The sequence below is a fragment of the Ischnura elegans genome, chromosome 2 (assembly GCF_921293095.1).
Source record: "Ischnura elegans chromosome 2, ioIscEleg1.1, whole genome shotgun sequence".
Lineage (NCBI taxonomy): Eukaryota > Metazoa > Arthropoda > Insecta > Odonata > Coenagrionidae > Ischnura > Ischnura elegans.
The window spans coordinates 121,744,214-121,754,929 of NC_060247.1; the positions used below are offsets into that span (position 1 = coordinate 121,744,214).

The 10,716-nt window shown below is 38.8% G+C and overlaps 1 long non-coding RNA gene across 1 annotated transcript; it reads right to left on the reverse strand.

Moving 5' to 3' along the window:
• Positions 1–8,785: 8,785 nt before the first annotated feature.
• Positions 8,786–9,229, reverse strand: LOC124174134. The gene is made up of 2 exons (XR_006868873.1): positions 9,001–9,229; positions 8,786–8,898 (listed from the first exon to the last, which is right to left on the reverse strand). It is a non-coding gene; the product is annotated as an uncharacterized LOC124174134 (long non-coding RNA).
• Between the last annotated feature and the right edge of the window lie 1,487 nt (positions 9,230–10,716).

Genomic DNA, 10,716 nt, shown 5'->3' on the forward strand with positions numbered 1-10,716 from the left:
ATAGATAAAGTTGAAGATCGTGAGGGAGCCCTTAGGTAAGTGGTTAATTGAATAATTAGCTCGTGAGCTAATTCCTTCGACAGACGATAAAGTCTTTTAAACCTCTTCTAATCCAAATGGAATACCGAAGTACGCTCCCGCATCAACCGTGGCGGCCTTTCTTCTTCAATTACTTCATTTTGTTTATTCAGTATTACTATACGAAACATTGCAGCCGCCCACTTTGACCAACACCCTTGACGCCCAAGTTGACCACAACATTGACAATCCCATAAGGCTCAATGCTTACTATTGGGTGAAATTTATTTTTCGTATATTGAGGTAAAGAGAATTGGGAAAGATGTCATTACCATAAAGTTATTTACTGCTTTAGACGGACGCCAGAAAAGTACAAGAGATTCTTTGTTCATCCTTCAGGTGGCTATAGAATCACTTGCCCAAAGCAAGAAAGAGCAGTCTTTGAAAAAAAAACATGCGCCTACGTAAGAGAAATTGGTATAACTGGCATACTATTCTTGTTATCCCTGTTGAAATGCTCAAATACATACTCCGATGATTAGATATTCCCATAAAACCTCGTTGTCGTATTTACAATCTCCATGGCGACCGCCAATGATCCTACCCTTGAGGTGTCATTCCTTTTTTCCAACAATATTTCCCCAAGACCGATTGGTTCCGAATCAGCAAGTCCAAGCTTAAATCATCAATTTCCCCAAAAGTCCCAAGTTTTAACGCAAGGAGATTTTCCTAAAAGTGTCGAATTAAAATTATTATCTAGAAAGGATATTGTGTGACTTCATTCAAATCAAAATTTCTCTTGTGTTTGTCAGATAAGGTGAACAACCATGGGCGTACCCAACGGAGGATAGGAGGGGGCAGCCCCTCCGCCCCCCTGCAAGCACAGATAGCAATATTTTTTAAGAAAAATCAGGAGTGGTGTGAAACGAAGGTTTTGAACAAATTATCTTTAGACCTACGATAATGGTATAAATATAAGACGTGTAACTAAAATAAAACTATTTTTTAAGCAAATAATATAAAAAACTTATGTTACAACTAGTGATGGGTCGGTTCGATTCCTCGATTCTTCGATTCCTTGATTCTCGACCAAGAACCGGAATCGAAAACGAGTACTTGCCAAGGTGAAAAATCGATTCCGATTCCAGTAGTACTTTTTAAACCACAAATTTATATACGACCGCGATTCCAACAGTCATTTGAATTTTCGCGCCACGTTATCGTAATAACAAAACACATATCTTCTAGGGATGTCCGAGTACTCGAAAATTCGAGTCGAGTCGAGTAGTTGGTACTCGACTCGAGCGTTTCGAGTAGCATTACGAATGTCGAGTCGAGTAGTTAAGGTTACAGAGCTTTCGCGGCTAGTAGGTCCCGCAATCTGCCGACAGGTAGCGCTATCATGAAACTCATTTAATAATACAGTTTCTACAGCCGATAAGTCATTCTAATGCCTTGGCCTGGTAGTTTCATCTTGCTGTATACACTACGTATAGTTGGCGACGTGGGCCACGAATACCTTTACGCCAGCCGCGGCGGCCGTTCGTCTTCCTACCCGGCGCACACTGGTCCGAAATCGGAAAAAACTGGAATGAAGTCCAAAATGACCTTTTTGGGGATAGAGACTCAAAACTTAGCGTAAATACTCATAAATAATTACCAGATATAGATTTATATGCCATTTTACGTAAATACGACTCTTTAGTGAGATGCAGTGGCCCAAACATGACAAATATTTCAATGCCACGCGAGATATCGTTTTTCCTCAAAAAATCTTTGAATTTATCCAGTTGGTATGAGGTTTATGAAAAGAAACGCTATATTCCTTTGACCCGGTTCTTTGCCTATACTTTCAATGACTTTTGAAGATTTTGGCTCTCATCTGTCTGGATTTACAACGCAAAATGGCCGACTCGTTTTTCACATGAAATTTGACATAAAGTAGACATTATCTTTCGTTTACGAAAAATATAACTCGGAAAATTTGAACCATAATATAAAGTAGAGATTTATAAATAGTACTAAATAGAGATCTTGGAAAAAAAGTTTGCGACGAAGGAAATAAGAGCGATTTTTCAATCTGAGGCTGAGCTGAGAAAGGCTGAGCTACACGCCGCGGAACTCTGAGGCTCGGTATCCGAGGCCGATTTTTCAAGTTTTTTAAAACATTAGTCTTGAAAATCGTCATTTAAAGCATGGATAATCGTCTTCATTTACTTAAAAAACTAAACTTAGGATGTTTATAATGACTATGTATAGATCGACTAGGCCATTTAGCGCATTACTCGAGTGAAAATACTAAGGATTGGATATTTTTCGGAACCATCCCAGGAATAAAAAATATGGCTCGGGTATTGAAGTAAAGTGAAGATTATGTCAGCATGCTTAAGAGAGAGAAAAATGAACTGTTTCGGTGAAAGGCAACAACCGATACCCTTTTTCCCTTTCCACCTTCACCGAGGTGCGTCGCGCGGGAGGGGGAGTTTTCGCATCACAAGGCTCTTTTAGCCTTTTTTATTACTGCATCCGTCCGATGTGATATTCATGTGTAGCGTTTAGTTTCCTTCTTGAACTTAAAAAAAGCAAGAGATTTTAAGGTTGATTAAATGACGTGAGAAGTATAGAATTTTTTTTGGCTCTACAAAACTAAAGTTTAGTTCAGTAGTTCGTTCACTTGAATTCCATGAAGATTCAAGATCCAAAAAAATCGTTGATTTAATTTTTAATAAAAATTCCAAAGTCTCCGTAACCTTGCGATTTTGGTAGGAAAGTACTTGCCCAGTCACACATGTGTGTAGCAAAAGGCAATCTTCTGCAGGCAGTAATACTGCAACATGGAGTCATCAAAACTTGCTGGCTGAGCATGTAGAATAATTGGTTTTTCTGCTTGAGAATTTGAAAGGGCCAAATACTACATGATTCATATACGTAGTATGTAATCTTTATTATAGCTGTGAAAATTACTATACTCAGGGCTCTCCCTTGTAGTTTGGATAAATATATATGATCGACATATTATTTGGGTTTAATTAATTTCAATTGTCCCTATGGAACTATTGAAGGCGCATTAATTTTCATTCATCTCCTACTTCTGACAATAACCATCAACGATCCTCATTGTATTTTCCTCCTTACATTAGGCTAGACATTCATCATAGAAAATTGGAGTAGAATATATTGTAGTATGCATTGCTGTATTGCCTGGATCAGAAATAATCATACTCGACTCGATACTCACGAGTAATTTTCAACTCGACTCGAGATCAAAAAGTGCTACTTGGAAATCCCTATTATATTCCGAAGGAGCGATTGCATACTAGGGAGCCTGTGACAGGTATATGGCCCAGATACAGTGATGCATTTGTAAAAGTACCCATAGCAAACACTGTTGAAGCTGAAGTGGAAGCTTATTGATCAGAGATGAATGCACCACCAAATTCCTCTCCTAGGAAATACTGGAAGACTTGTATCTCCTACCCAAGGCTGGAAGTATTAACGAAGAGGTCTCTTGCCATACTGCCATTGACTGTGTTCAGTGAAAGACTTTTTAGTTCTGCAGGAAAAATATGTGATGTAAAATGCAACAGGCTTTATCCTGACAGAATGAAGATGCTTTGCTTTCTGAGCAAAAATTTAAAGTCTGTAAAAGGAGACTAAATTTGTGAGACATTATTGATAACGATAAGATATTACCAATAAAAGATATTAAAGGAGATACTTTTATTTTTAATTTAAACATGAGTGCTAATATGCTAAAGTAATACCTATCATGTAACACCACTTTTCAGGTATGTTCTGCTTTGAAATTTAGCTATTATATTTTAATTACATAGTGATGATATGAAAGATGCTTTTGTCAACTGATTCTTTTACAGAGTAATATTTTTTTAAATTGGTTTTCTTGTTGCCTGGAATTAAGTGATATTTTTCTTGGAGCCTATGGCATTAGAATCGATGGAATCGGTATCGGTAGAATCGGAATCGAAATGTCAGAATCGGAATCGGGATCGGAATCGATAAAATTTTGGAATCGACCCCTCACTAGTTACAACTTAAACCACCATGGTTTGCCCTCATCCCCTCTTGTTTTGATCCTAGTTGGCTATGGCTATGGCTCGATGGCTAAGTTATGAAATACAACACGTATTTCAAATTCGGCGGGTTTGAGACAAGTATCTTAAACAAAGTGCAGTAACACTAAAAAATTAAAATACTAGCGAATAACAAAGTTTTGCTTGCAAATGAATGCTTCGTTTCCAGTTTTATGATTTTTTTTTACTTCTTTAATGTCAGTATACAGTTTAAAAAATAATAGTTTTTCTCTCCTGAAAAGCTGCTATTTTTTAGATACGTGTTCTTAGAACTTAGCCATCGATATGCCTGTTTCCCACTCACCGCCAGTCCCGAGTATTCACTGATTGACACTCGATAATTTCGTTTCCTATGCATTGCCTTCATGTTTTCTATCATTTTTGTTCGCAGTATGTCAATTTATTTCTACCCTCACTAGTCGGTAGAAAATTATTTTTTGGTGCTTTTTATCTGCGACTTATCACCTCATTCAGTTTTGTGAGTTGAGAAAAAGCTTAAATTCTGAATGCGTGCAAATTTTAAATTCCAATTGTGTGTTTTCACGTGTTATTTTTTTAAGACCAGGAGCCTACCAAACCAACCCCTCTTCGTAAGACCTTTTTAGCTTTAAATTTTTGAACGTTCATTTCCACGCGAGGGAAACGAATAGCGAGAATGGGTCGGGACCGTCACAATAAAAAAACAATAGAATTTAAAAATAGTTTTAGAAATCAGACAAAAAGACGGAGTTGCAAACAATTTAATTATAATAAATTACAAATATTTACTCACAAAAATTTTATTCACAAACGCAAGTTACTTAATATAATAATTATTAATTCACTCCTACATTTTGTTTTTATATCTGATTACAAGAATAACAAAGAGATGGAGTTTTAGGTGGTCTCCAAGATCAAAGGACCAAAAATGAGCCACCATCTAGTAACAAAATGTATGCCAATAAAATAATAATAATACAGTAAATGATACATGAGTGTTTTCAATAAATAACATAATAAGTTTCCAATTATATCTTGTGAGAAAAGCCAGTCTTTGGCAAGTCTTAACATTTCATTTGAGGAATTATTTTTTTTTAAATCTAGATGACAGTAAATGAAAAACCTTCGAACCCACGTTAAGAAAACAGCGTTTATAAAATGCGTAAAAAATATTTCTCAAAACATTTATGTTCTGTATTCTATGTGGCGAAAATGGTCCTTATCTTGCACACCTACTAGAAACAATCATAGCGTGAGAAAATGAATCATATTTTGCAGTGGTCTTCGATATCAAATATTTCCTGATAATATTTACCACAGTCTTTTGAACATTTTATATCATTTACGATGGAACTCACGGCGTCATAAAATTGCGGCATTTCTACCTTCACGATGTTCTTCACACACTCAGCTTGTTTAACAGAATACCTGCAAACAGGAAAAAAAATTAGAATATGATGTCACATGATTGAACGAATTTCAACTGACAATAGAACTGTGGATGCGTGTAATCTGAATCACTATAGGAGAGATTTTAAGTGAAAATTGAATATTTAATGATATTCTTTCAGAGTGCGTCGGCAGCTATGATCCTTATTCATCACACTTTCCAAATTGTGAGAAATGTAGAGACAAATTTCATTCTGATAAAAATTTAACTCCCTAATAATGAATGCGATGGTGGTTGGCGTAACATGGTGAAACTCCTTCATGATGCACAAAGGTTAAGAAAAGACTTCGCTGTTTCACAAAATAAAATATATTTGCGACCGGTTTCGATACAGCGTATCATCATCTGGCAATTACAAGTATCAGTACATAGAATTTATACCCTTGAAGGTGTTGGAGGGGTGGTAGAGTGGATGTGGGGAAAGGGGGGAACTTCGGAGTACCCATTATTGGATGCAATTAGTTAATTGTGTTTAGCTCCTTCATCCTGTTGTAATTCGACAATGGAATCAATCATAATCTGTGAAGCATACAATGTATTGCTGATATTTTGTGAGAGAAGTGGTGTCGTGAATTGCGGTGTATTATTTGGTGGAGGGGGTAAGGGAAGGGAAGGTAGGTTTGAGAAGTACGTCGCTGATGGGTCACTGCACGGGGTAGCCGAGGGTTGGTGTATGATGACGAAATACGGGGAGGGGTGTTATGGAGTGGTGAGTGTCATCCGTAATGGTTTCTCAGAAAAAACATTGAAAAGTGGTGAATGGTGAGAATACAACTGCTCGTTAACTAATGTTGTGTTGGGTGAGGTTTGGCCCACTAAAATTTCCAACTGCTCCAGTGCTTCAAGCCTTGGGCCGTTGTTTTCTTTATGTAGGATTATCGGTTCGAAATCGCTTGTGTGGTCGGAATCCAAGAGGTGTTTGGCAAAGTGTGAGGTTTCTTTGTTGTTAATAAAACATGAACGATGTTCCTTGGCCCGGATGTTGAAATTCCGTCCAGTTTTTCCTATGTAACAGGAATTGCAGTCATTGCAACGGAGTTTATATACTCCGCTGTGTTCTCCGGCACTAATTTTGTCCTTGGCACTGCCCAACAGTTTGCCCAGTGTATTTCTACTGTAGAAGGCAGCCTTCACTTGATCTTTAGGTAGTAATTTTCCAGTTTTGTTGGATATACGACCGAGAAAGGGGATTCTACGCCATTTCGTGTCATCATCTTTCCCTCTATCTGTGTAAATAAGGTTGAGTGCGAGTCGTTTTTGTTTTTGGTGGTACAGTTTGTCAATGAGAACTTCGGAGTACCCATTATTGGATGCAATTAGTTTGATTGTGTTTAGCTCCTTCATCCTGTTGTAATTCGACAATGGAATCATACATAGTCTGTGAAGCATACAATGTATTGCTGATAGTTTGTGAGAGAAGTGGTGTCGTGAATTGCGGTGTATTATTTGGTCAGTGTAACAATTTTTTCTGAAAATCGAGAATTCACATTTTTGGTTTACATTTTGAATGGTTAAATCTAAGTAATTCAACCTTCCTTCACATTCAACTTCACTAGTGATTTTGATGTTTTTGTCCAAAGAATTTAAAAATGACACGAAGTTGTCTAACTGTCTTAGTGAGCCGGTCCACACACAGAAAATGTCGTCGACGTATCGATACCACCGAAAAACATTTTTCACAAGGGTGCTATTAGAATTGAAAACACATTCTTCGTAGTTGTCCATATATATGGCAGCAAGGAGTGGAGACAGTGGGGATCCCATGGCGAGGCCGTCAGGTTGTTCATATATCGTATTGTTGAATTGGAAATAGTTTTGGTTAACACACACTTCCAGTAGATGGCACAACTCGGCAATTACAAGGGGTGGTGATTTGGCTTTCACTAGAGCAATTTCGGCAAGATGTAAGGCTGCAGATTTGGGAACGCTAGTGAACAGATTCACAACATCAAAAGACACTAGGAGACATTTAGGGGGGAGTATTTCATTTGAGAGAGCTCTCGCGAACTCCACTGAATTTTTAACGCCATATTTGGGAATGAATTTTGAGAACTGGCGGAAAATGAAGTTTAATTTGCGTGCCAACAGATGGTTAGGGCAACACACACACTAAAAACAATGGGTCTTAAAGGCGCTCCAGGCTTATGCATTTTGGGGAGACCGAAGAATCTGGGCGCCATGGGATTCATTTGGATGAGGCGTTGTTTTTCCCTGGGATACAGCACGGTGGTGCATTCTGCTATTGCCTTCTTGCATTCTCTTTGGTGATCCGTGGTTTGGTCTCTGGATAACTATAATATCTTATTGGCACTGATGAATTCTTCACATTTTAAGACGTATGCGGATCGGTCCATGATTATGACTGCATTTCCCTTGTCAGCTTTTGTGAGAATAAGATTGTTGGCTGAGAGGGCCTGCTTAATGGATAGAACTGTCTTGTGTTCACTATTACAATGGTTGATTTGGGTTCTGCTGGTAACGTTGTCCATGCACCGCCGTAGTTCTAGGGAGATACGTTGCGATGAACCTGAATGGTCATTCCTGAGGGCAAGGCTGCAATCCACAGCTAGGTTTTTCAATTCATTCACGGAGATGGGTAGATGGGGGGCATATTTCAGACCTTTTTCTGAGAAACCATTACGGATGACACTCACCACTCCATAACACCCCTCCCCGTATTTCGTCATCATACACCAACCCTCGGCTACCCCGTGCAGTGACCCATCAGCGACGTACTTCCCAAACCTACCTTCCCTTCCCTTACCCCCTCCACCAAATAATACACCGCAATTCACGACACCACTTCTCTCACAAAATATCAGCAATACATTGTATGCTTCACAGATTATGATTGATTCCATTGTCGAATTACAACAGGATGAAGGAGCTAAACACAATTAACTAATTGCATCCAATAATGGGTACTCCGAAGTTCCCCCCTTTCCCCACATCCACTCTACCACCCCTCCAACACCTTCAAGGGTATAAATTCTATGTACTGATACTTGTAATTGCCAGATGATGATACGCTGTATCGAAACCGGTCGCAAATATATTTTATTTTGTGAAACAGCTAAGTCTTTTCTTAACCTTTGTACATCCCTAATAATGTGCATGCAGAAGTCTTAAGCACGGTAGTATATAGTTAACAGACGATTATCGTTTATTTTAGATAAGGAATTTCCTGGACGTGTCCTCAAATTCTCATAATCACTGCTTACCAGCACATGTATTCTTCCATCCCCAGATCCGATGACTCGCGAAAACATTTCAAGGCAGGGCACTCAGCAACGGTGATGTTTATACGGCAGATGGCCCACGCCGTCCACAATCTAGCAAAGGTTTCGGGTGGATCGGATACTGTGAAAAAAATAAGGCTGAAAATTAAATATGCAAGAGAAGCTTCATTTCAGTCGCACTACATAAATAGATTGGATAGTAATAAATCCCACTTAGACCTACTCTTCATCATGTCTGGACGGCATACACTTGAAAATGTTAACTCAATTATTTGGACCATTGATCTTTTCATTTCTGGGTCCAAATAGTTTCTGCGGGCGCACTCTGCCATTTCATCTTTTATGCTGAGGAAGATAATAAATCCATGATTATTATTTCACGCCATGCGTACCGAGGTATTTACATGCAGAAGAAGAGAAGGACGTTCCCGAGTGGAAGTGCTGAGATTAAAAATACGTGGCAATTTGGGCTTATTGCCTTTGGTTTAAGCATGGTTAAATAGCTTATGTATAAAATATAACTTTACATTATCAAACATTACGATACGTAATCATAACATGAAACGACCCACAACAGTACATTTACTACCAAATACCTACGGTCAGGGACGGTCTGGATTGACTGGTGTCCCTCGGCTGGGTCTCAGTATGGACTCCTCCCATTACCGGTTCTCCAACAAAAAATTTTATAACATTGCATGTATTGCACGGAAAAAGATTTTTAACGCTTTTCTGACTCTTAAGAAAGCAAAATAAAACTTGCCAAAAAATAGCAATTTCTTAATAAAAACACACCTTGAAAAGACTATAATTTCACAGCTTATAAAATGTAATAATGTACTATGGTTTCATTATCTAATATTTAGAGTACTTGTTCCTTGAAAATGGGCTGGTTTTAGCGGAATCTCTATGATAACCTTTTCGAATATTTTTTCAAAAGGGCATTAGGTTTTCTTTTATCTTCTGACACTATTATTTTATACATTTTTTATACGAGGTACGTTTTTTTCGACTCCGATCGCTCATCAAAAACACCATGCAAGCGAGAGGCGGGTACTGCGCAGGTAGGGCAATTGCGCGTCCTCCGCACAACACTTTCAAGTCATTTCCTGACCGTAAGTTGTTATTTTAAGGTTAGTAGCAATCTCATTATATACACTGCCTCAATTGGTTCTCCCGCCAAGTGTGCACCGCGGAGGGACAGTCAGAAAACTCGCCGCATGGCTTCAGCATTGACATGCCTTGACCCTAATGCCGACGAAAGATGATTTTTTTAAATACACTGCGGCCAGTGGTGAAAGTGAGAAACATTTCGTCCATGGGCTTACAAAGCGAGGGCAGAAAAATCGCAAACCCCTTTGAGCAAAATCAGCACTGAATTGAAACGAAAGTAGTCAACAAATTTTCTTCAAACCCACGAAACTTTATTTGTATATTTATAAGATATGCACGTAAAATCAAGCTATTTTTCAAGGAAGTGATCTCTTAAACTAATAAAGCGCTGTTATAATTTTCTTAAAATGTTAATTTCATTCACTTCTTCCATGCTAAAATGTCACCTTTTGGCTTGTCCCCCCTAGACCTTGGCTTGCCCACCGCTAGACCATACCTAACCCTCCCCCCCCCTTAGTTATGATCCTGGGTACGCCATTGATTACGTCCATTCCGATTCGAAACAAAAGAAGACTCATACTATCTTCTGGAAGCGTTCTGAGCCATGACAACGCCCGTCATCTCGGCGCTCATGGAGCCCAACTGCTCCTTGAGCAATTTCAATGGGACGTTTTCGTTCACCCGCCGTGCAATGCCGACCTAGTGCCGGGGGACCTCCTTCTTTACGCTGAAATGAAGAAGTGGTTCGGATGGAGGCGCTTTCAAACGGGCGATGAGCGTCAGGGCAAAAGCAAAATTCGCAGGAAGTCATTGGAGGCAGCATTCT